This window comes from Mustela putorius, unplaced genomic scaffold (genome assembly GCF_011764305.1).
Source record: "Mustela putorius furo isolate JIRA1106 unplaced genomic scaffold, ASM1176430v1.1 tig00000421_pilon_pilon_pilon, whole genome shotgun sequence".
NCBI lineage: Eukaryota > Metazoa > Chordata > Mammalia > Carnivora > Mustelidae > Mustela > Mustela putorius.
The window spans coordinates 14,329,423-14,353,876 of NW_025421375.1; the positions used below are offsets into that span (position 1 = coordinate 14,329,423).

General features: G+C 39.6%; 1 non-coding gene across 1 annotated transcript in view; it reads right to left on the bottom strand.

The window, feature by feature from the left end:
* Positions 1 to 19,701: 19,701 nt before the first annotated feature.
* LOC101687264 overlaps positions 19,702 to 24,454 on the bottom strand; it is an 870,167-nt gene continuing 865,414 nt past the window's right edge. Inside the window, exon 6 of the transcript XR_006606666.1 lies at positions 19,702 to 19,855. This is a non-coding gene — a transcript (uncharacterized LOC101687264). The remainder of the gene's footprint in view (positions 19,856 to 24,454) is intronic.

The window sequence follows — 24,454 nt, forward strand, 5'->3', positions numbered from 1 at the left end:
TGGGGTGATGAAAACATGGGAGCCGAGCCTATCAGTGCTGGTATCAAGCTGCTGAAAAAGTTGTAGCCCATGAGTCATGGCTCTTTTCATGTGTTTCCAGATCTGTGGGAGGAAAGGCCTTTGGCTGGCAGCACTGGCAATCTAGCACCTATGATCATCACTGGGGGAAAGAAAGATGCTGGAGCCACCAGGAGAGCTTCAAAATCCTCCCACCTCCCTAAAGTGTGCCTATCCCCAATGCCACCACCAGACCATGCCTCAAAATAGCATGAGAGCCCAAACCCACATTTTCAAAAAGAGGGACAAATAAATTAAGCTTCTGCCACCCACCTCCCTTATGTGCAGCTAAGGAAAATCAAATGAAATAAACAAGCAAATTAGCAGCTGGTAGGTGAGCTTCAGATCACGCATATGTTTTGAAGGCTCTGCCAAGGGGTTCTTCCTGAGTTGGGTTTGTTCTGTTGGGAAGATGATAATTAGAACCATACTACTAATATTCACGCCTAGTATCTATAGAAAGCTTACTGCGTACCAGACGCCACGCTCACAATGCATGTGCGTATTCTATTCAATTGTTAGAAACTTCACAAGGTATGATGGGCATCCAGACTTTACAGATGAGGAATTTAAGGCTCCGAAGGGCCTAACCCATTTGCCAAGGTTCAGAAGCGCAGTAAGTAACTGAGCCGATTCTATCCCCATTAATGTCTTAAACCTGTTGCTCATAAGCAATATACTTGGTGAAAAATGAAAGAAAATATATTCAGGTAGGATCATTAAAGCATGGGTATTGCTCCCCATCATGAGGTACTAAGCAACCTGTAAATTCACGTGATGTGTTTGCAATTCAGCAACAAACTTCTCTTGACCTAGTCATTTCCCCCTTGCTCTGTATTTGTAAGTAGTCGTCAAAAATACATAGGACTTCTGAGTTGATTAATCACAGAGGGAAAAATAATTTTTCCCTATTGTTCCTAGTTTGGTTAGGTCACGTTTTAGTCAAATCACTACCCTTATATATACATTTACAAATGCCCTATATCTACTAAAAATTTAGTTTTATATTATTACTTAACAATATTTAGAAAGAATTTTCCATATTTAGAGAGGAACAAGTATTTTCAGTGTCTGTAATCAGCAGGCTAAAGGGTTCCCAATAAAGAAAAACATAGCTCTTGAAATAAGTAAGAAGTGAGAAACTGGGTATCTTTCACTTAACAGTTATTACTCTTCCTCAGAGATAACACAGAATTTGTAAATAGCATATCTGTAAAATATTTTTAAAAAGTTTGGATGGAAGGTGATTTAAATAGCTTTAACCATTCTTTAATTTAAATTGGAAATCTACCAGGAACCAGCCCTCAAAGGAGATCACAGTGGTTTCAGGTGGGTTCCAGAAAAAGAAATGGTCCTATGGTCCTCTAAATGGTAAAAAAGAAAGTAAAATGTGGCTGTACTCATTCTTTTTTTTTTTTCTTTTAAAATTTTATTTATTGATTTAACAGAGAGAGAGATCACAAGTAGGCAGAGAGGCAGGCAAAGAGAGGGGGGAAAGCAGGCTCCCCGCTGAGCAGGGAGCCGGATGCGGGGCTCAATCCCAGGACCCTGACCTGAACTGAAGGCAGAGGCTTAACCCACTGAGCCACCCAGGTGCCCCTGGCTACACTCACTCCGATGCCTTCAGTATCTGGGCAGCTGGAGAAGAGAGGCATCTCCAGTAAAGGGCCTAAAACTGTTGGACTCAGGGCGCCCTTCAGCCAGCATCATCAGCATGACCCAAGAGTTCTTCAGAAAGTACGGTAACAGGCCCGATCTCAGGCTTTCTGAATTAGAATCTGCATTTTAACATAACGCCCAGATGACTTCTAAGCACACTGACATTTGAGAAACACCGCTCCAAAATGGTCCATCAACGTCCATTCGGAACACCTGCCATGTGCCGCAGAGGCTGACGGGCAGCCGGGCACACCTGCAGTCGACTTCCCTGAACTTCCCCGCATCCTTCTCCTTCTCACCCCAAGTCACCAAATAGCAGAGCGCAGTCTGCTGAGGTTGTCTCACTCATCTCCCTCATTCTTCCTTCTCCACGAAGTTGCCAAGCTTATTCTGGCTTCCGGCCCTCTGTAGTTGCCGAACTCCTGTGCTATCCAACAGCCCTTTTCTCCTCAATAGTCAGGTTTCGAGTTGAGTACCTCTCCACTTGAGGCCTCCCTGAGGACTCCCTCCCATAGTTCCGTGCATTTCCTTTCTTCATTCAATTACAATCCCTGAAGATCTTATTTGCATACTTTCTATAAAAGAACAAAAACAACCTTTAACCATGGCCTCTCTTCCTTTCTTATTCCCTATCCCCTTCTTCCCTACATCCTCTGCCCTTGAACCTTGACTAACAAATGGCAAGATTAATAAAAACACCTTTGAAAAGAAATGTTCTAGGATTATTTGGGGGGTGGGGGTGGTCATGCAACCATGACCCTACAGAAGACACCCAAGGACAAAAACAACCTCTGACCATCCCAACAGCAAGAGCTAGAGCAGCTGCAATTGAAACTGCTTCCTGAGCCAAACCACAGGGACAGGCATTCCTCTCCTCTCGCGCTGTAAAATCCCACCTGGCTTTGACCTGGAGAGTTACTTGGTTTTCAGCTTCTGATGCATATCGGATGATTAAAGGTTTCAACCTCTTTTGGAGTCACTTGAATTATTTTCTTTTGACATCATTCATTATATGTCTTTCTCCATTAGAATGCAAGCTTTATACTGTCCTTATCTTTAGGATCCCTCTTTCTGGTTCCTCACCATCACATGAACTTCGAATTATGCCTCTCACATCGTAGGTGCTCAGTAAATAATCTGTGGGCTGACTTTAAAAGGCAAACCAGCTTGTTCCTAACAACCTATACAATTCGTTCTTGCCTATCATGTGAGCTGTCACGTGTCCCTTTGCTCCTTGGAATAGACCACTTATTCCATACACCATAGTTATCTTGTCCTTGAACGCAGCCCTATTTACACAGACTTAATGGCCTTAAGTATCATCTATCCTGTCAATGGAAAAAGCACAGTGGTCCTTTTATAAAGACAAGGGAAACAGGGCTAATATTTACTACACTTGAAAAGGGAGCCATAAAAACCATCCAGAATCTTCCATCCAGGGACATATATACACTTAGTGTTTTGGTAACCAAGCCCCTAATAATGAGCATTCTTTTGAAAGCTCTCAGATACTCTGGGGCCCAGGAAAGTCAGTCAAGGACTGCACAAAAGATTCCAACTACCAGTCAGAGGAAGAAGAACCCCAGATTGAATTCTGCCATCTTGTGTCTGTTTTGCTTTGCTCCTTGCTATTTCATTTAATTATCCTTTTGCAGAAGAGGAAGTTAGGGTTGTTACTATGACTTTGGGTAAGCAAAGGTCCCATCAGTATGGGGAGGGGAAGGAAACAGCTTAATCCTTTGGCAGCAGTTACAACTAAGTGAGTGGTTCCTGGCATTGCTATTTAGAAATGACGGAGAGGCTCTGTGATCTTCCAACAGGACAATGTTTAGACTTACAGGCCACTTAGCGATGTGCCAGGCACAGTTATTATCCCCTACCCGGAGAGCAATGGACAAAAAAAGGAACTCCATTTTCCTCCAGATACTAAGCCCCATCTAATGGCAAACAGACTAAGCAGGGGCCAGGCTTGAACTACAGAGAATAGTTACCAAAACCATTACATCAATCTCGGAGCAGAGAGGAAGGGGAGAACTGGGTATATCTGAGAGCTAACATGGAGTCACAATTAGTATTTACTGTAGATGATGGTAATATGGACACATTTTTATAATTCATGTTATTGTATTACCTCAGTGACCAAAGCCTAAAAAATTAGTCTTAACCATAAGTATCAAAATAATGTTTCCAAGACACCAATTTATTTTCAACCATTCCTTCTCTGTTCCACCTCTGCACCTTACGCAAGCCTCTATTGTATTATTCTAAGGGCCATTTGTACATTTAAAAGAGTAACTAAGGTCCTTTTTGGAGAATTGTTTTTCTTCCAGAAATTTGCAAATGTATGACTAATGTTTGGGTTATACTGACATCCAGATATATTTGATAGCACATTCTCCCTTCTTACTGAGTTCATAAATAACTTGGAAAACTTCCTCCATTTATACATTAGAAGAAAACCACATGCCTAATGCTATCTGACCTGTGCATATTGAAGATTTTTCTTCACTTGCCTCTTAAAATTGGATTTATCTTCCAATTATTTCCAACTTGCAGGATAAATTCATACACAATTATATTAAAATGCAATTTCTTTGTAGGCCATTTTTTTTTTTTTTTTTTTTTTTTTTTTTTTTCTCCTTCATTTTTTTTTTTTTTTTATTTTTTATAAACATATATTTTTATCCCCAGGGGTACAGGTCTGTGAAGTGTGTAAACCTGGTGATTCTTTGTAGGCCATTTTTGTTTGGTCAAACAAACTCATTCATTAAGAAGAAGTGTGATTAAGTAAGTTTTACATGAAACAGTAGGATGTGGTAGCAGAGCAGCTCGCCACCCTTATACGACACCCAACATGGCATGGTGCCTCTTTGTTCCAACCAACTTCAAGATTTTCCAGTTACTACCATTCTTTTTCCTTGTGGTGGATATTTCCCACTGTAGCTCATGCTATTGGTGATTCTCATGTATATTCATAGCAGTTTTAACAGGGTCCTGGAAATTAATTATATTAGCTGCTAATGGGTCTTGAGATTGGTTGGCAGTTCCTCCTCATTCAGCTGTAGAGAAAGCTTTTATCGATTTCCTGCCACTGTGGGTATCTTCACCTCTAGACCCCAAGTCATGACTATTTCTAGTTCAGAATGCTGGTCTTGTGTCCTCTGAAGTCCATTTTCTAGTTAGAGGAAGTCAAGTCTAATCATTCCACCCCCACGCCGGCCCTCTTCAGCTTTAGTCTCCTCCATCTTCAATACTTCTTATGCCTGCCTCATCCTCCTTTGTAAAATCTATTTCATTTCTCCTAAATGATCTTCTTTAACTCTTAAACTCTGCTCTGACGTCACTGAGGGCACATGAGTGTGTCTTCTGTTCAAGTCCCGCACACATTACCTCCTCTAGCATTAAATAACTGCTCAAGTCAGATTCATCACAAGGCATTGAAAAAAAATGCAAAATGCAAAGCCTGGGACTTCAAAAAATATCAGGTAACGTGAATATCATTAAAAGAATTTTGAGAGGTGAAAGACCCACCATTCATGTTTGTTCTATCTGTAAATAGCATGGCATTGCCACTATTTTACTCAAGGAAATAGTACAGGGTGGGAAAACCTCAAGGCTGCCTCACCGCCTCACCACCTCACCACCTCACCACCTTCAGGGCAGCCAGGGTGGTGAGCAGAGAGCAGCTGATGGCAAGAAGTGGCAGTGGAATGTGAACTGCACAAATCCTGTCTCAGATCCCGGGTCAACCGCTAACGCATCACGGTGGGCAAGTTACTTCAACTCTATAAGCTTCAGTCTCGATTTATAGAAAATAAACATCATAATACTTCTTCACAGAGCTTTTGAAAGTAAAGATAAAAATATATAAAGTGCTTACGGCATGGCTATGGGTCAGAGGGATTTTACCATCAAAAATTCTGAAATCTTCGCATCAGGAAACTGGTATTTTTGGATTTCTTTTTAAAAAGATTTTATTTATTTATTCATGGGAGATAGGGAGAGAGGCAGAGGCAAAGGGAAAAGCAGGCTCCCTGAGGAGCACGGAATTCGATGCGGGACTTGATCGCAGGATCCCGGGATCACGACCTTCGTGGAAAGCAAATGCTTAACCCACTGAACCACCCAGACACCCTATTTTTGGATTTATGTGATACAGCCACAGGCTTTTTTTTTTTTTTTACTTTTTTTTAAGATTTTATTTAACAGAGAGAGAATCTCAAGTAGGCAGAGAGGCAGGCAGAGAGGGAGAGAGAGAGAGGGAAGCAGGCTCCCCTCTGAGCAGCCAGCCAGATGTGGGGCTCGATCCCAGGACCCCGAAATCATGACCTGAGCCAAAGGCAGAGGCTTAACCCACTGAGCCACCCAGGTGCCCCAGCCACAGAATTTTTAAATTTTGTCCCTGATATCCATTTCTTTTCTTTCATTCTTTTTTTTAAGATTTTATTTTTTCCAGAAAGAGAGAGAGCACTAGCAGGGGATGGAGGGCATGGGGAGGAGGCACAGAGGGAGAGGGACAAGAAGGCTCCACTTTGAGCACAGGGCCCCAAGTGGGGCTCCAACTCTGGATCTGAGATCATTATGACCTGACCCAAAATTAAGTCAGTCCTTTGCCAGAGCACCCAGGCACCCTAGGCACCCTCCTGACACCGGTTCTAATCCAGCTGCTCACCACCCTCACTCACTACACACAGGGCTACAGTGACAGGGCCATGTTCATGGTTCCCATACACACCAAAACACTTCTATGGCTTTGCTCATTTTCATTGTCAATGCTGCCTCCCCCCTACCTCCATCCCTCCTTGTAGATCTAGATCCTACCTTGTGAAGATGTCCAGGTTGCACTGAGGCTCAGTCAACTCACCTCTCTCTTAAACATCCGTTGCATACGTAACATGCCACTTGCCGATCCCTGCTGTTGGGTCTTGTCCCAGGTATTTCGAGATATCATCAAATGGAGTCAAAGTGGACTGAACTCTCACTACTTTACTCTCGTTTCCCTCTTCCTTCTTCATCATAACACGGAGATTCCAGTTAGGTCCTGCTCTTTCACTGAGCACTGATGCCCCTGCCTGATGCCCGGGAGGTTTCCAGACCTCCTTGTTTGAGTGATTAGACAGTGATTACTTCCACCCTCTAGTTTCCCAAATCAGACACTATTCCTGAGGCAAAGTAGAGAGCAATGCCTCCATTCCTTTTTGTTATCTTCTATTAAAGGATACAAATTTTGTGTCCTTTATCTTATAGATGTAATAGTAGTATCTCATGAATATGAATATATTCCATGTTCTATGCCACCACTCTTTATTTCTCTCTCAAATTCTCATATGAGTCAGTCGTGAACGGAAATGCCACGTTGGGGACAAATTCACCAGCTCATCACATCACTCTGCTCCTCTGATGACTAAGCCTTACTTATCAAGTAAGGTTTGTCACCGATTCTCTTCCTTTAGATTTTCTCTTCCTGGGAGCACCCCTAGTCTTTAGCTCTGGCAGCTGCCCAAGAAACTCCGGTTTTCCCTAATATGAATTTCCTGAATGGACCTAGCTTAGACATAATCTTAGAACACACTATATTAATATCATTTATGGTGCTCATTTAAATAATTTATTCCTTAAAGTGGTAATTTAGTCTTTTGTGTTTTTGTCTTGTCTCTGCATCTAGATTGTAAGTTCCTTTTAGGACAATGGACGGTGTATCAAAAGCTCTGAGAAGCAAAGCACTATGTTATGACATGATAGATATTAATAAATATTTTCTGAGAAATTCTTGGGGGATGTTAAGTGGAGTGATAAACAGAATGTCGGATGATGTGGATGAAAGGCAAAGTATGAGCCTCTGAAAATGATACAAAAATAGTGTGCAGAAAGTACTCATTAATTCAGCAAACATTTATTGGGGAGCTATTAAATGTTCATCACTCCATTAGACACTGGACTACAATGTAAATAAGACATTTCAGTGCCACAAGGAGATCTCTGTGTAGTAAAGGAATTCAAAATGTTCAAAGGTATAATTTTTTTGCCTTAATGACTACAACAAATATAAACTTAGGGGATGATGGGAACATAAGCTGCCAAGAAACCCAAGAATGTTAAAGATCCCCTAAAGATCATCTTTGTGTGATTTCCTTTTTATATGATTACTACTTGCAAGTTTGTTTCAATTCAGACAACTTCCCTTTGCGGAAGTAGAAGGTGCAGAGTAGAGGTAAAAACCTGGAAGTTGTTTATATACCAGGGTTATCTGAGTGGTTGGTAATGCTTTGGGGCAAATCTTTATGCATTCAGTAGTAAATATATTTGGTGTTCTCCTCCGTTCAAAGAATGAAAGAACTGGGTCATTCTCCCTGGAAGCCATGTTAAGTGGCTAAATGCAACATGCTGGGCTTGTGTCCAGTTTTCTGTAGTGACTTTTCTATTTGAATAACTGCAAAATGCATGTTTTTCCTAAAAGCCACTTGGGCACTGCCTAATTCTTCCCTGGGATAGTCAGACCTTGAATTGACTCACATTAGACGATTAAAACCCAGTGATTATTTTGGTATATAACAACAACCTTACCATTTATTTCTTTTTTTTTTTTTGTAACAATGTAAGAGAAAAAAAAATCTAACATTCATTATAATTCTTTTAAATGGTCCTTTTTTTAAGAGTTTCATTCAAATATAAAAATATCTTATTTGACCTGCAAACCCTGAAAAGTAGCTGCTTTAATTTCTTTTTAAACAGGAAGAGTTACTGAAAAAGAAGATAAGGGGAATGTGGATGCAAGGGCAGAACAGGGTAAAATTTACAAACACCTAGAGCACACTATAAATATCACTCTTTGCCAGAAGGAAGATAATTTTATTTTAAAGTATTAGAATATAGTGTATGACTTGGAAATAGTGGCAAGGAATTTTACTTCTGATGTTTTAAATGTAATATTCAATTTTGAATTTTCAGTCTGATTCCTAAAGTAAATGAGAGTGCATATCCTTTTGTTTTGAGCATTAAAAGCCTCAGTTGACTATTAAAATATATCCACTATAGGGGCGCCTGGGTGGCTCAGTAGGTTAAAGCCTCTGCCTTCAGCTCAGGTCATGATCTCAGAGTCCTGGAATTGAAACTCGCATCAGGCTCTCTGCTCAAGCAGGGAGCCTCCTTCCTCCTCTCTCTGCCTGCTTCTCTGCCTACCTGTGATCTCTGTCTGTCAAATAAATAAATAAAAATCTTTAAAAAATATATATATATATATATCCACTATAGTAAAATGTCATATGCATATTCATTCTTTCATCAATTCATTAATTCATTTATTCATAAATACATATAAAGGGCCTGTTAGCTGTCAGGGTTTTTTTTTTTTTTCTTACTTTCTTTCTTCTTCTTTTTTTTTTTTTTCTTTTTTTAGTTTATTCAATTATCATCATCTCCATTTGTCAGGGTCTCTTTTAGGGGTAAAGATTGCCACAATAAGAAAGAACCAGTGCCCAGCCTTAAGATGTTTCTAGTTTGGTGGGAAAGGGAAACAGAGATGCAGACAGCAGCTAATACAGAGGGAAGTGAAATCACACATAACAGTGTTACTAATTGATTTATACTATCCTAAGGCAGATCTGGCAGATATTTACATTCACTTCTATACATCTGGCATTACTTGATTCTGATTTGTAACAGATTGTTTCTAGGCTTAACCTGTAAATGCCTCCCTAGTATATTCAAACCTTAGCGACTGGGTTTCTGTATTTGGAGGACTCCTGTTTGAACCTGTGACGATTTTCAAATAAGAAACAAAAGTCCTTGTGAAAAAGGCAACCCGACTTTGCGACTGATCTTTGTAATCCAAGCATCTGAGGGAAATTCCCTGTCCAGTTCCAGAGTTCCACTTCAGTCATGCCCGTGATCAAATCTCACAAAGCATGCCGGATGCAGAGGCCAGCCACATCATGGGTGGAATATGATTAGACTTGGCAATGAGGAAGGTACTTAATGCAACTACCTTCCGATTCATTAGAGAACACAGTTTGAAACAGGCGATTTCCAAGATACGAGTCTCTTTGCTAGTAAATGCATCAGATTGACTAGAAGGAGTAATGGGACATATCTCACAAGGGTGAGACAACTATAGCTTATGGGTGAATGATATGCAGAATTTAGGACAAATGAGATCTAACTATAGTTTACTATTCCTTTCAGGACAGTTCTGTCTGTCCGTTTGTTTGTTTGTTTTGGAAGTTCTCCAAGTCATGTCTTTCAGAAGGTTCTGGCTTGATTAAGAATTCTATGTGATGAAAGATCAGATGGAGAAAACCCCTATCCATTCTGCTGATGAAGCATGTTTTCGTTCTGCTGCAAGCTCGTCCAGGAAAGAGAACATTTTTTTTAATAAAAATTATTATAGGTTAGCTTAAACATTATACTATAATCACTGTTCTCTCTTGGCTTACCTCTAGTCATATTTGATAAATGAATTTGTATCAACTATAAGCAAAAAGAAGTAGGGAAGGAGACCTTCTACTGGAGGATGTTTTCTGAGCTTTAGAGCCTAGCTGAATTCCAGTGACACAGAATCATAAAAATGTATTTAAACCCTGGAAACTTTTCTCTCCATATTAGTGTTCAATGTACTTTGAATTGCTTGTATAAATACTATCATTTTTATGAAATCACACTTTTGAGTCACATTTCAGTACCATCTGCATTATTTCCAGTGCTCCAGATAGAACTTTTGTTTTGAATCCTGATAATTTACACCATATTTGGCAGCCCACAACATTTTTACTAAACATCCTAGAACTCACTGTTCTTTTCAACCATCCCATAATGGCATTTCAGCTAAGTAAAGGCAAAGATGAGTAGGGTTTGATTTCAGTCATCCAAACTGACAAAGAATGATGTGACATAGTCCTAATGTAATTGAGAAGAAAAGGCATATGTTCACTTACACATGCCAGCTCTGTGAGATACAACCATTCTGGGAAAATAGGAATAAGCTAGAATTGCTCTCTACCTGAAAGGACTCATGTTCTAGAAAGTGAAACAGATGTGGTAGAAGTCTGTTCAAGGAGTCAACCAGGACAAGCAAGAACCAGACAAACATGACAGGGAACAGAAACACTGCGGTAACAGCGGGACCAAATACAGTGCATGCATAGGACAGTGTCTCAAGATATAAAAAGCGTTACGTATGACACGTTAAGAAATAAGTGCTTTATCCTCAAGGTATGGGAATGCCATGTTGAGATCTGCTTTCCGCTGTAGGTTTGACTGGATGGCAGACAAAACCAAAGAGAAGGAAACTTTAAAAGACGATTATGGCAAAGCATTTTTAAAAGCAAAGACAATTCTTACGCTTTCTTTGAGGTTCAGCTCTGGATTCACCTCCTTTATCAAGCTTCCCTGAGGCCTCCAGCCCACCAGGACTTCCTCTTGCTCTGAATCTCTTGTTTCTGTCCTTGACCCAAGTTCCTGCCTCGCACCAACAGCACTCTGCCTTCTTTCTTTTTTGATACGTTTACATATCTGTGGTGCTTGGCATGGGCATCAAAATCTCCTTAAGGGTAAAGTTAACATTTAAGAGTGGTGCGTGTCCTTAATCCATGTGGAGGTAAAAGCAGACAGAGTGGGTGGGAACTACTTCCTCTGGTCCAGCGCCACCCACCCCCAAAAGTGACTTCCTGCAAATGTCTCCTGATGATGGTGCTAATGATACAACCTAACCCTAACTGGCTTTGGCTTCATAATTAGGGCTGCATTTCAAATGTAGAAAATGTAGTCTCTGTATAGCACTCTCCGACCAAGAGTGTGAAAGTGAGGTTACCCTCTGAAAAGTAACTCGCGGGTAAAAGGAACTCTGTCTATAGGATGTGCCTGAAGATTACAAGGTCTCTCGGCTTAAAAACAGGGAGGTGGAGAACAATGTCCAGATTTTGCTGGACTTAAGAAGGAAGTGATAACCTCCCTGACGGCATTCCCTGGAGATGAGGGGACGCTTGGATTGAAACACAGGGAAGCCAAAGCAGGGGAAACAAAAATGCCAGCGTGCTGCTAGGTTGAGGAGGAGAGAGAAAAGAGGGGAGAGTATGTGTGTCTGGAGTGGGGGAGGGGAGAGGTAGAAGAAGAAGGCGGAGGAGGAGGCAGAGAAAAGGGAAGCGGAGGTGAAAAAGAAGGAGGGAGAAGAAAAAAAGAGAGGGAAGGGGGAAGGAGAAGCAAAAAGACAGGAGAGACAAAAGAGAAAAGAGAATGAGAATATATCTGGCCAAAGCCTATGTTCTTGACACCAGAGTTGTAACCTGTGGGAAAAGATGGTTCAAAATCATTTCCATTCCTCCGACCAACAATTCTCTACTTATTCAGGAGGGGAGTGGCAACGGTGGCAGGCACACCTAAAGTCTTCCTTTTTGAACCAGTCCTTATCATCAGTCTCCACACCAGCAAAACAAAATTGGCCACAAAACCCTTTGGACTTGTAGCGCTCAGCTCCAGACCAGTGTTCCACAGAACTCAGCTTGGGAAATGATCTGTTAAATTACTCTGGCACTCTCTGTGAGAGGAAAGAAACACCACACAGATGAAAAACAATATATGGCACAAATGATTGAAAATTTGGCCATTTATGTAAATATTCTATAAATTATAGGTATATAAATATGTATATGACACTTATGCCAAGAATTTTATGTGAAGTCTGTGTGTAAGTTTTCTTTTCCTTGTTGAAAAGGGGAAGACAATTTGCTAATTGAGATCGTTGGTAGCAAATGTTTGTTTGGAGTCAGGGCCTTTCGTAGCACTGGCAGCGATGGATCCCCCAGAAAAAGAAAACTTCTACCTCTTAAGCAACTTTCAAATTCCTGGATAAGCAACAGGCACACATATGCAATGAGGGGAAAATGACAAAATATTATAAAAACATATAATAGAGAACAGAGCAAATTTGCACACACGTATAATGGCATAAGGATTGGAACATTAGTCGTAAGAAGAGAAAAACAGGATAATCATATAATGGAAAACACACAGTTTTAAAAAAAGGAGATCGTGGGAGAGAAATCTGGCCTCACATGTATTAGTTGTGGGAAGCCTGGAAAAGTGACGCACTTTTCTCAGTCCTGATTTCTTCATCTTGAATATGTGTAAGACAAGGTCTCTCTTTCAGGGTTATGGATATAAAAGACCTATACTGATCCTGAAATTCAGTTTAGGGTGGCTCTCATTATTAGTTCATCCCTATTGTCATGTTGGACTCAACAGAAAGGAACATTGTTTCCTTTGGTTCATACTACCGCAGAAGAGACTTTGTAAAGATTGTTTATCTCCTGTAGTACCTTGAGTTCATGCTAAATCCTCTCAGAGTAAAATCCCTTCTAACGAAATGTTCCCTGTACTCACTCAGGGATTTCCCGCCACTCTGTGTAAAACCACTGCACACATTGTAGCAAGCTGTTAACCCCGGAGCAGGACTCTGCCTGACTGCCCGTTTAACTGCACAGCCCATTCCGCCAGGGTACCATCACTGCACACCCCAGAATCCCCTTCTTCTCCACCCCTGGCTTCGTCTGCCCCTCGCTGAGGGTGACAGCAAGCTGCTGAGGGAAGAGCGAGCATCTTTCTGGTCCTGGCTCATTGAGGAAACCCACAGTCTGACCCTAGAAAGCCCTTTACCAAAGCCTGGAATCCTCTATGCACCTCGGATTGATGCATTTTCCACACGCCCTCCCTCAGGTTCATAGTACTTTGTCTTCCCTCACGGCTCAGCTGATGATCTAGATCCTGCCTTTGGCTGATAAGACTGGGGACACCCCAAACAGAGAGTCTACAAAGCACAGGCCAGAAATGCCTGGAATTGTCTCTGATTTATCACCATTCTTCTCTTATGTAGTTTCTGGTGGTGTGTTGGGAGATTAACCATGACAGTTAATTTCTTTTTTAAGATTTTATTTATTTATTTATTTGACACAGAGAGAGAGATCACAAGTAGGCAGAGAAGCAGGCAGAGAGAGATGGGGATGCCGGCTCCCGCTGAGCAGAGAGCCCGAAGCTGGGCTTGATCCCAAGACCCTGGGATCATGACCTGTGCTGAAGGCAGAGGCTTAACCCACTGAGCCACCCAGGTACGCCCCAACCATGACAGTTAATTTTTAAAGTATTAGTTTACCATGTTAAATGTAGTTTTAATACTAAATCTTCATTTCAAAATTAATAACAGTCTTTCTTGTAAAATATGTGCAACAAAAGGAAAGGTTAAAGGCATAATTACATATAATGCTTGATTAATGTCAGGGACCTTTAAAGACAGTCTCTATGAGTGGATATTAAAGTAGTATTTCCAAATTAGAGAATTATGTCAACAGATCAGGATGATTTATTTGCTACCGTAAGATACATGTTAATATTTCCTTTAGTGGCTTTCAATGTGTTTTATTGATTCTAAAAACTATAATTTGGTATGAAAAAGCATTCTAGTCATCTTGGGTTTAAAAAATAATACTATTCACCTCAATACCAAGATACCCAGCAATATGATTATCATATAACCAAAAACAGATGGTTAAATAGGGCCCTATCTTACCCGTAAATCCTAGACCTGCCATTATCCTAAGAGGGAAGTCATTGCTATAGAAAGATTGCACCCAAGAGCTCCTCAAAGAGCCTCAAGAAGAGAAATGCTTATATAAGGAACTAATCATTATAACTAGCACCACAACAACGAACACTTACTGAGTGTTTATGAGGCATGTCAGGTATTCTGCTAAGCATTTTACATCTCATTTCCTTCTAGGGACCAAGGGTAAAATATTTTGAAATTTGGGTGAAATGAATGTCTGGGCAGAATTGCTACCTCTGTAGATCGTAAATAATGACAACAACAACAACATCAATAATAATAAATGATAGCAGCAACTTATTTATACTGTGTCTGATATTCTGCTGAGTGTTTTATATGTCCGATCTCATTTAATCCTCACAATTGTACATGGGGCAGCTATTAAGATGTGTATGTTACCAATTGTGAATCAGGTCTCAGATAAGTAACTTGCCCAAGATCACAGAATTTGTGTCAGAGTTCGGATCCAAATCCAGGCCTTACTTAAAGCCAGTGCCTTTAAATGTGATAGTATATTTATAACCACAATTTGCTGTAACCTGCTTTCACGAAATACAAAAGGGTAGCTTGCTAGGATAGTAGTATTCTAGTGACTTCTATCCAGAGAAGTCCATACCCAACAACATGGAAAGAGACAACACCATGCCTCTTTCTCCCAAACTTTTGAGATCTATAGAAGCAAAAATTTAGGATTTGTGATTCTTTGTGAAAGAGAACCATATTTTACTTATAAAGGCAACAAGACTTCCATAAGTTTTTTCTTGATCCTTTATATTAAATCCTCCATCCCCTTAAAAAATTTTGTCATTAGGTGATTTTAAAAATCTGTTATGAAATAATGGTAGTATTGGAAGCCATGAGAGAAGAAGACACCTTTGATCTGATGCTGGACAAGAGAACCAAATGCCAGTTGGTCTCGCTAACAAGAGAGAGATCTGCTTCCTACTGTTAACACATCAGTTACAATTTTGATCAGAAGCACAAAGTTTTGATATTTATTCATTTGTTCACTCATCAGATATGTTTACTGAAAATGTACGTGGCTCTGGAACTGATGTCTCAGAGAAGAAAGACAAAGGCCTTGGTCTCAAGAATATTATGTTTAGTGAATCATATCTATATTTCCTTAAGTATGCATATTTAGAAAGAAATTCTCAGGTTTTTTTCCCAGACTATAAGAGAACTTCTCTGAAAACAGATGACACAATCATACAAAATGTACTGAATCTGGTATACTACTGGGGAGTCTTACTACAATGGAAACTTTCAATAAAATAATTGGGATAAAAGCCAGCCTGTGAGTGAGGAGTTTCCAGTAGCAGAGGGAATGCACCCCAGCTCATTAGAGGATGGTGTCAAAGAACCGTTGGGTTGAAGTTCACTTTCATTCATCTTCTGTCTTCTTTGGACTCCCTTCCCCAGCTATTTTCCACCACTTTAAAATATTCCCTATTAGTTTGGCCAAATGTGCATTGTGATGGAAAGGACATGGTACTTTCAGCAGAATTACTTAATTAGGTTTAAGTAAGCACTACGTGTCAAGTAGGGTAGGGTTGCTTTCTAGCCATAAAAATCTGCCCGTGATGCACGCTGCCTTCCCAAAGAGAGAAACAGTGATTGATGTGATGATAAAACAATGAAGGGAAGGATAAAGCCTGAGAGATAAAAGTCTCAAAAGGGGAATAAAGTAGGGTAGCAGCTGCCCCCATCTTAATTGAAGCATAAATTTCAGGAACAGGATCTGAGGTTTAATTTCAAACACATATTGGCAGAGAGTTTATTGCACGTGTGTGTAACCGTGTATGTGATGAAAAACGTGAAAGTTAAATATTCATCCTTTGTATGAAACATTTTCAAACCATTTCTAAACAGAAAAAAGTTGCAAATGTAGAAGTTATGGATGATCACTGAGAGATACTGATTTAGTCAGCATTTAACCGAGACGAACAGAATCAGGGATGAGCAGGAACCGTTCCAGGCACTGATGACACAGCACTAAATACATTTCTGTACTCGTGGGACTGACTATTCCGAGTTTATCGTTTCTCTCTGCACCCACCTTCCCTGCCCCTACCCCACCCAACGCCAGGGTCATTTTCTCTAAGCACAGATTCGACCACATCACCTCCCTATTTATAACACTGCCGCCCTGCTTCCAAAACATTCAGGTCCAGCCCCCACCTCTATGCTCCGCCTCTTCCCGCATGAGTTCTGACTCTCTGAGGCAGCTTTCCCTTCTCCAAAGGTACCATATATTTTCACATTAGGGTGGGCTTTGCCATACTGTGCCCCGGGCTTAGAACGCTGTCATACCCATTTTCCATTAGTTAAAATTCTTCCCACTTTTTAGCTGTACTGCCGAAATGCCTCCTAAGCCTCAAAGACCTTCTAATACTATCAGTTTTAACGGCCCCTCATCTTAATTTATGGAGAATTCTGTTTGAAATAGATCATTAAACTTTTTAGTTCATTTTCCCTAAAGTTGAGCTGGTTGCATGTCAGTCCCACTTTGCGAGATGAACTCAGGGCAGAGAGGGTTGTTGATTTGTTTCTGGACACTTAGTGCTTTACATGGGGTTGGAGAATGTTCACAGAGTCAATAAATATGTAGCCAAAAAGTATTAAAGATTCATATAAGACTTTTTAGACCGAATCAGCTACCTCCTTAAGTTCTCAAGGTTCTTTTTCCAGGAGACCTCAAAAATAAGAATGGTTGCACAGCTAAGAATGTCTGTTGCTCTCTGCAGAAAGTAGGGGACACATTGCATACACAGAGGCTGCTGAGTACCTGAACCACCTTGGAGACTGCCTATCCCGTCCCATGGGGCATACTATTATCAGAAGTACTTCCAAAAATCCCATCTTTTATGTTTTGTCTTTCTAGCTTAATATTGCTTCTACATACAAGCATACAAAAATATAATCCTGAGCTACGCAAACCTTTACTTTTAAAATGCTTTAAGGAAGAAAAAATGCTTTTAAGCTAAGGAACAGTACAAATATTTATGGCTTTGTTATAAACTTCTGAGAAGCAGAATTGGGAAGCCTTGGCACTGTTAACTTTACGGCAAAGCTAACATGCATCGCTATAAAAAATGCAACTGCCCTTCTCATAACACAGAACAAAAATGAATTTAAAAGCAATATAAACTATAAAGCTATAATGCATAAATTTTCTGCTCATTTTTAAAGAGTTAACCTTTAACTGGGAAAATGTATGAATTCACTGTCAAATCTTTTATGTTCTTGGGGCCCTTCTACATCATATGTTTTTATACAAAAAAACAAAACAGTGGAAGTTACTATCTCTGTGCCTCCTAATCAACAGGATTCACTGCAAAAGACTGTCCAAAGAGAAAAGATGTTATGTTTCTTTATAATACTCAGATCAAAAGCCCTTGTATATTTTTTCTATATTAATAACCTATATAATTCAGAAAGATAAAGTATTCTAAAGAATAAAAATTCTGATCTCACAGTAGAGGAGAGCTCTTGCCTATGTGACATTATAAATGAGTGCTAATAATTGAATTATCACATGATTACCTTCAAAATAGATTTAATTTTATCCTTCTCCTTTTTGTCTATTTCTTCTAAGTCTGATGGTTTAATAGCCAACCCAGTTTTGTTGAAAATAGAGAAGTAAACACAATCAGGATGAAATTTATTTTGGACTCAGAGACTAAGACTTAAACATTTAAGAATATGTAAGTCTACCATGAAGCATTCTTGCTTTAATTAGTTGCTTGATTTTAATGCTACAAAGCCTGGAAGTAGGTTGAGCTTTATTCCCCCCAAATTCCCCATTTTGATGTCCCTTTTAGATACAGACTAGCAGAAGTTTTCTAAATATGGATAACCAACCTTGCCACCAACCAGGACAATTGTCCACCAATCAGTTCATCAATAAAGGTTTGGGCCATGAGTCTGGTGATCTAAACTCCTTCTAACAAATTTGAAATCTGTGACTATTTGAGTTTTGTACCTACCTGATATTATCATCTTAGAGACAAATATGTTATTATGGCATTGGGAGGGATATTTATCAAACTTTAAAGAATCAATTATTCTCAGTCACTTGAGAAGTTCTCTTTTACATCCAATAATTATCTTGAGCTCTAATTTATTGACTGAGGCCCATTTAGTCACAGAAAGTAAGAGAGCTATATTTGTAAAGACGTCAAGTGACTCAGAATAATTGCCCTCCTTTTTTTTTTTCTCAGTTAATGAAGTTTACTTATGTTTTCTGTTTCTGTAATTGAACTTAGAGAAAATCTTGTTTGGGGTGCATAAAATTCCAAGAAGCTGTAAAAGCTTCGATGGTCTTTAAGTCAGAGCCCAAGAATAACTTGTGGTTCTCCCAGGTGTTTGTTGATGACACCTTCAAATTATCTTATGGAGGAGGAAGACAGTTAAGAAGCTCTGACCAGGAATTTGAGAGGCAAAGTGGGGAGTTTGGGGGGTAAGAAAGGAAAAAATGAAACAAAGTGGGATCAGGAGGGAGACAAACCATAAGAGACTCTTAATCTCACGAAACAAACTGAGGGTTGCCAGGGGGAGGAGGGTAGGGAGAGGGCGGTTGGGTTAAGGACATTGGGGAAGGAATGTGCTATGGTGAGTGCTGTGAAGTGTGTAAACCTGGCGATTCACAGACCTGTATCCCTGGGGCTAATAATACATTATATGTTAATAAAATTTTAAATAAAAAAAGAGGATCTGACTAAATATGGGTAATAGTGGAGAAGAGTTTCCAGGATGCAATAGAGAAAAGCAGCAAAAAGAATATTTGAATAAAAGCATAACATCGTAAATTCTAGGAGCCACAGTAATACCAAAGTATGTCACTGTATCAGCATTTTAAATAATACTTAGAGGAACAGAAATTAAAGGGATAAATATAAATAAATGAGGAAGAATAGTTGGCATTATCTTCTAAATTAGAGTAACCTTGAGGCATATTTATAAGATCATATACTATAAAATGACACTCACATTTCTATATCATGTAAAATACAACTACTAAACAGCCACACTTTCCCTACAGAATCTTCAAAAATACAACTGCTTATCCCATTACAGTTCAGAGGAGTTACTTAAAGGGGAAAAGTCCTTAGTTTGCAATTTGGGGCTGTTGCATTAACCTGAATCCATAATATCTTGTACAGCTTTATGTGTATCTTAAAATAACTCCTCTCTCCTCTTGAGAAAAAAAATGAACTCAATTATTACGACACACGTTCTCCTAAATCCAAGGGAGTACCATTCTTCAACAACCTGTTCAGTGGACTTAGAAAATAAATAGAAAAGCTATACATTATTCAATACCTCTTGGCAATGCATGAAAGCCCTGAGAGCAAGTAATAAATGATCGGATGTCTTCCTCAGTCTTACCTGGTTTACTCTTTTTAAAAATCCAACCCTTGCTGTCCACCATGCAAAGCTCCTGGCCACTGGGTGAAATCCAAACTGGGTCGTTGATCATGGTAATCCCAACATGTCACGGGCAGCAGCATCTCTCAGAGTCCCACACGCCAACTGCTTGAAGTGAACCTGCAACAAACACGGTATTTCTTCATTTTAATTGAAAAATAGTGAACCATGTCCTAGGTCCAGCAGGCATCACTACTTAATCAATAACGGAATCATAAAGGAGTATGCGAGGGGCTATAACTGCCTCTCAAGATGCTGATAAACATTAAAGCCAGAAGACGGAAGTTTATGTGCTACAAAAGGTGTTTTTGCTGAGTGCACGCTCCTCTTAACAGTATTATTGATCTGTTTGAGCTGTCAGTGTAAATAAACATTACTGATATTAAAACTCACATCTTCTATGGTGTGTACCCCTTCTCCTTCATGTAGGTGACCACTTGGAGAACCCAGAATATTTTTCTGTCTCTACCCAGCCTACTCTCAGTCTAACTGAGCAGTATGGTTCAACAGGGCCAAACTCAGCTAAAGAAAAATCCACATGATGGTTTAGATCAAGGAGAGTTTCCTTTGTCAGCTCTGACACCCTGGCCAGCATCAACATTCCTTGCATACAACTTGCGTCACGTCTATAGGCTCGTGTGTGAGAAAGGCCTTTGAGGGGCATATATGAGATGCTGCAAATTCAACAGTCACGTTATCCATATGGAGACAGAGACTACAAAAGAGTAACCAATAGGAAAACATTGTAGGAGGAATTTGTGCACAAAGGAAATGCCCATGACCCAGGAAAGTAGATGAGGAAATTTGGGGACAATCTACCACATATCTAATATTTCACTATTTGTGTCCATATGAAGAAATATGCTGTTTAAACTTCATAAGTATATTTGACTTCCATTCAAGGAGGAAAAAAAAAAAACCACTCATGCACAATCAACAACTCCAATTTGGCCTCATTCCTTCCACACAAAAAATTCCGTTCAACAAAAGTTAAGAAGGACACTAGTGAACAGATTAACTTATTGGGCTTCCCAGAAGGAACTCTCAGATTGTTGAGCTACAACAAACAAATTTAGTTATGCATGTAGAAAACCAGAATTATTACTAGTTTCTAAAGAGTGCCACAGAAAGGGCTGAGAGGTCATTCTAAGTCTGTAGGGGGACTTGCATGGATGACTGTGTGCTGCAGATTCATGGACACACATGCAAAATCTGATTTTAACAAGCCATAAAATGATACAGCTTCATGCACCTGTGATTGGAGCTTTACCTATTCCCAGATGTCAATGCAGAGATGTCGTTAAGAGGCACAGTAGTGAGAGACCCTCTTGTGCCATGTCAGCAAAAATGGTAAGAAGGCAAGAGGTTGACGTCAAGTGCGTACCTCTGAATAAAATGCAATGCTTCAAAATCAGTCCTTAAAAGGAGAGGCATGCATGCCTGTGAACGATCGTAAGTGATCGTTCTGCAATTCAGAACAGGAATGTCGATGCTATTAGTGACACACATAGATACCCACACACCTAGATCCCCCAGCTCTGCCCTGCTAGCAAACACAGACACACACACACACACATACACACACATACCCCTCAAAGCCAGAATGTTCCAAGTATGTTGATCCAAGCTCTGGCATTCGCTAACTAAAACCTTGGTCAACTTGCGGATGCAAAATGTTTTTATTCATGCCAAAAATCATTCTATTTCTTTGCTGCTTTATGTACGCTCTAAAAATGATCAAAAGAATTTCCTTACAAAACAAATCTGTTCTCATGAGTGTAATCTTTTTTTGGTCTCTTGGCAGTCATGTAGGATATTGAAAGAAGTCATATACTGGTGGACCTAATGATAGCGAAGTGTTTATAAACCTAATCTCCAAGCTCCCAAACTGATTTCCCCAAAATGGAGACATTTTGAAAGCTACTTGCTCTGGAAGCACCTGCCTGTTGGTGTGACTTCTCCAACTTTAGTTCTGTGACTTACTACAAAAGAGTAAAAATCAGTATATCAGGGTAACTACTTGCTTCCTAAAAGGGGCTTTATTTCATTATACAAAAACGATGCTATTGATCCCTTCCTTGAAGGGGTAGGTTTTGTGTATTTCTTTCATTATTGATGGTTTTCCACTGACTATCGATCACTGACTTATCCATTAACCTACTTACTCATTTCACAGACTTGGATAGAGTACCTCAGTTGTTCCGGGTAAGGGATTTGGTGCCAGATACAAAATGAAAAGACACACATTTCCCCCTAAAAATGATTGCCATCTATTCTATTCTGATTTAGTTGGCATATATTTGTGACAAAGAAAGGAAGTCACATTGGACCAAATCAAAATAATTGGCTTTATTTTATATCCTCCTCCTAGATGACTGGGCCATGGGATTTTATAAAGTTTGTCAGTGAGTACAGCATTATAAGCCAAAGGCAAAGCCACAATCTAAAATGACCGATTCGTTTGGAGATTTTTAATGACTGTTTCAATCTCCTTACTGGTTATGGGTCTGTTCAGGCTTTCTATTTCTTCCTGGTTCAGTTGTGGTAGTTTATATGTTTCTAGGAATGCATCCATTTCTTCCAGATTGTCAAATTTATTGCCGTAGAGTTGCTTATAGTATGTTCTTATAATAGTTTGTATTTCTTTGGTGTTAGTTGTGATCTCTCCTCTTTCATTCATGATTTTATTTATTTGGGTCCTTTCTCTTTTCTTTTTGATAAGTCAGGTCAGGGGTTTATCAATTTTATTAATTCTTTCAAAGAACCAGCTCTTACTTTCGTTGATTTGTTCTATTGTTTTTTTGGTTTCTATTTCATTGATTTCTGCTCTGATCTTTATGATTTCTCTTCTCCTGCTGGGCTTAGGGTTTCTTTCTTGTTCTTTCTCCAGCTCCTTTAGGTGTAGGGTTAGATTGTGTACCTGAGACCTTTCTTGTTTCTTGAGAAAGGCTTGTACCGCTATATATTTTCCTCTCAGGACTGCCTTTGTTGTGTCCCACAGATTTTGAACCGTTGTATTTTCATTATCATTTGTTTCCATGATTTTTTTCAATTCTTCTTTAATTTCCCGGTTGACCCATTCATTCTTTAGAAGGATGCTGTTTAGTCTCCATGTATTTTGGTTCTTTTCAAACTTCCTTTTGTGGTTGAGTTCTAGCTTTAGAGCATTGTGGTCTGAAAATATGCAGGGAATGATCCCAATCTTTTGATACCGGTTGAGTCCTGATTTAGGACAGAGGATGTGATCTATTCTGGAGAATGTTCCATGTGCACTAGAGAAGAATGTGTATTCTGTTGCTTTGGGATGAAATGTTCTGAATATATCTGTGATGTCCATCTGGTCCAGTGTGTCGTTTAAGGCCTTTATTTCCTTGCTGATCTTTTGCTTGGATGATCTGTCCATTTCAGTGAGGGGAGTGTTAAAGTCCCCTACTATTATTGTATTATTGTTGATGTGTTTCTTTGATTTTGTTATTAATTGGTTTATATAGTTGGCTGCTCCCAGGTTGGGGGCATAGATATTTAAAATTGTTAGATCTTCTTGTTGGACAGACCCTTTGAGTATGATATAGTGTCCTTCCTCATCTCTTATTATAGTCTTTGGCTTAAAATCTAATTGATCTGATATAAGGATTGCCACTCCTGCTTTCTTCTGATGTCCATTAGCATGGTAAATTCTTTTTCACCCCCTCACTTTAAATCTGGAGGTGTCTTCGGGCTTAAAATGAGTTTCTTGGAGGCAACATATAGATGGGTTTTGTTTTTTTATCCATTCTGATACCCTGTGTCTTTTGACAGGGGCATTTAGCCCATTAACATTCAGGGTAACTATTGAGAGATATGAATTTAGTGCCATTGTATTGCCTGTAAGATGACTGTTACTGTATATGGTCTCTGTTCCTTTCTGATCTACCACTTGTAGGCTCTCTCTTTGCTTAGAGGACCCCTTTCAAGATTTCCTGTAGAGCTGGTTTGGTGTTTGCAAATTCTTTCAGTTGTTGTTTGTGCTGGAAGCTTTTAATCTCTCCTTCTATTTTCAATGATAGCCTAGCTGGATATAGTATTCTGGGCTGCATGTTTTTCTCAGGGCCAGACGGCTTCCCGGGGGAATTCTACCAAACATTTAAAGAAGAACTAATTCCTATTCTCCTAAAACTGTTCCAAAAAATAGAAATGGAAGGAAAACTTCCAAACTCATTTTATGAGGCCAGCATCACCTTGATCCCAAAACCAGACAAGGATCCCACCAAAAAAGAGAGCTATAGACCAATATCCTTGATGAACACAGATGCGAAAATACTCAACAAAATACTAGCCAATAGGATTCAACAGTACATTAAAAAGATTATTCACCACGACCAAGTAGGATTTATTCCAGGGCTGCAAGGTTGGTTCAACATCCGCAAATCAGTCAATGTGATACAACACATCAATAAAAGAAAGAACAAGAACCATATGATACTCTCAATAGATGCTGAAAAAGCATTTGACAAAGTACAGCATCCCTTCCTGATCAAAACTCTTCAAAGTGTAGGGATAGAGGGCACATACCTCAATATCATCAAAGCCATCTATGAAATACCCACTGCAAATATCATTCTCAATGGAGAAAAACTGAAAGCTTTTCCGCTAAGGTCAGGAACACGGCAGGGATGTCCATTATCACCACTGCTATTCAACATAGTACTAGAGGTCCTAGCTTCAGCAATCAGACAACAA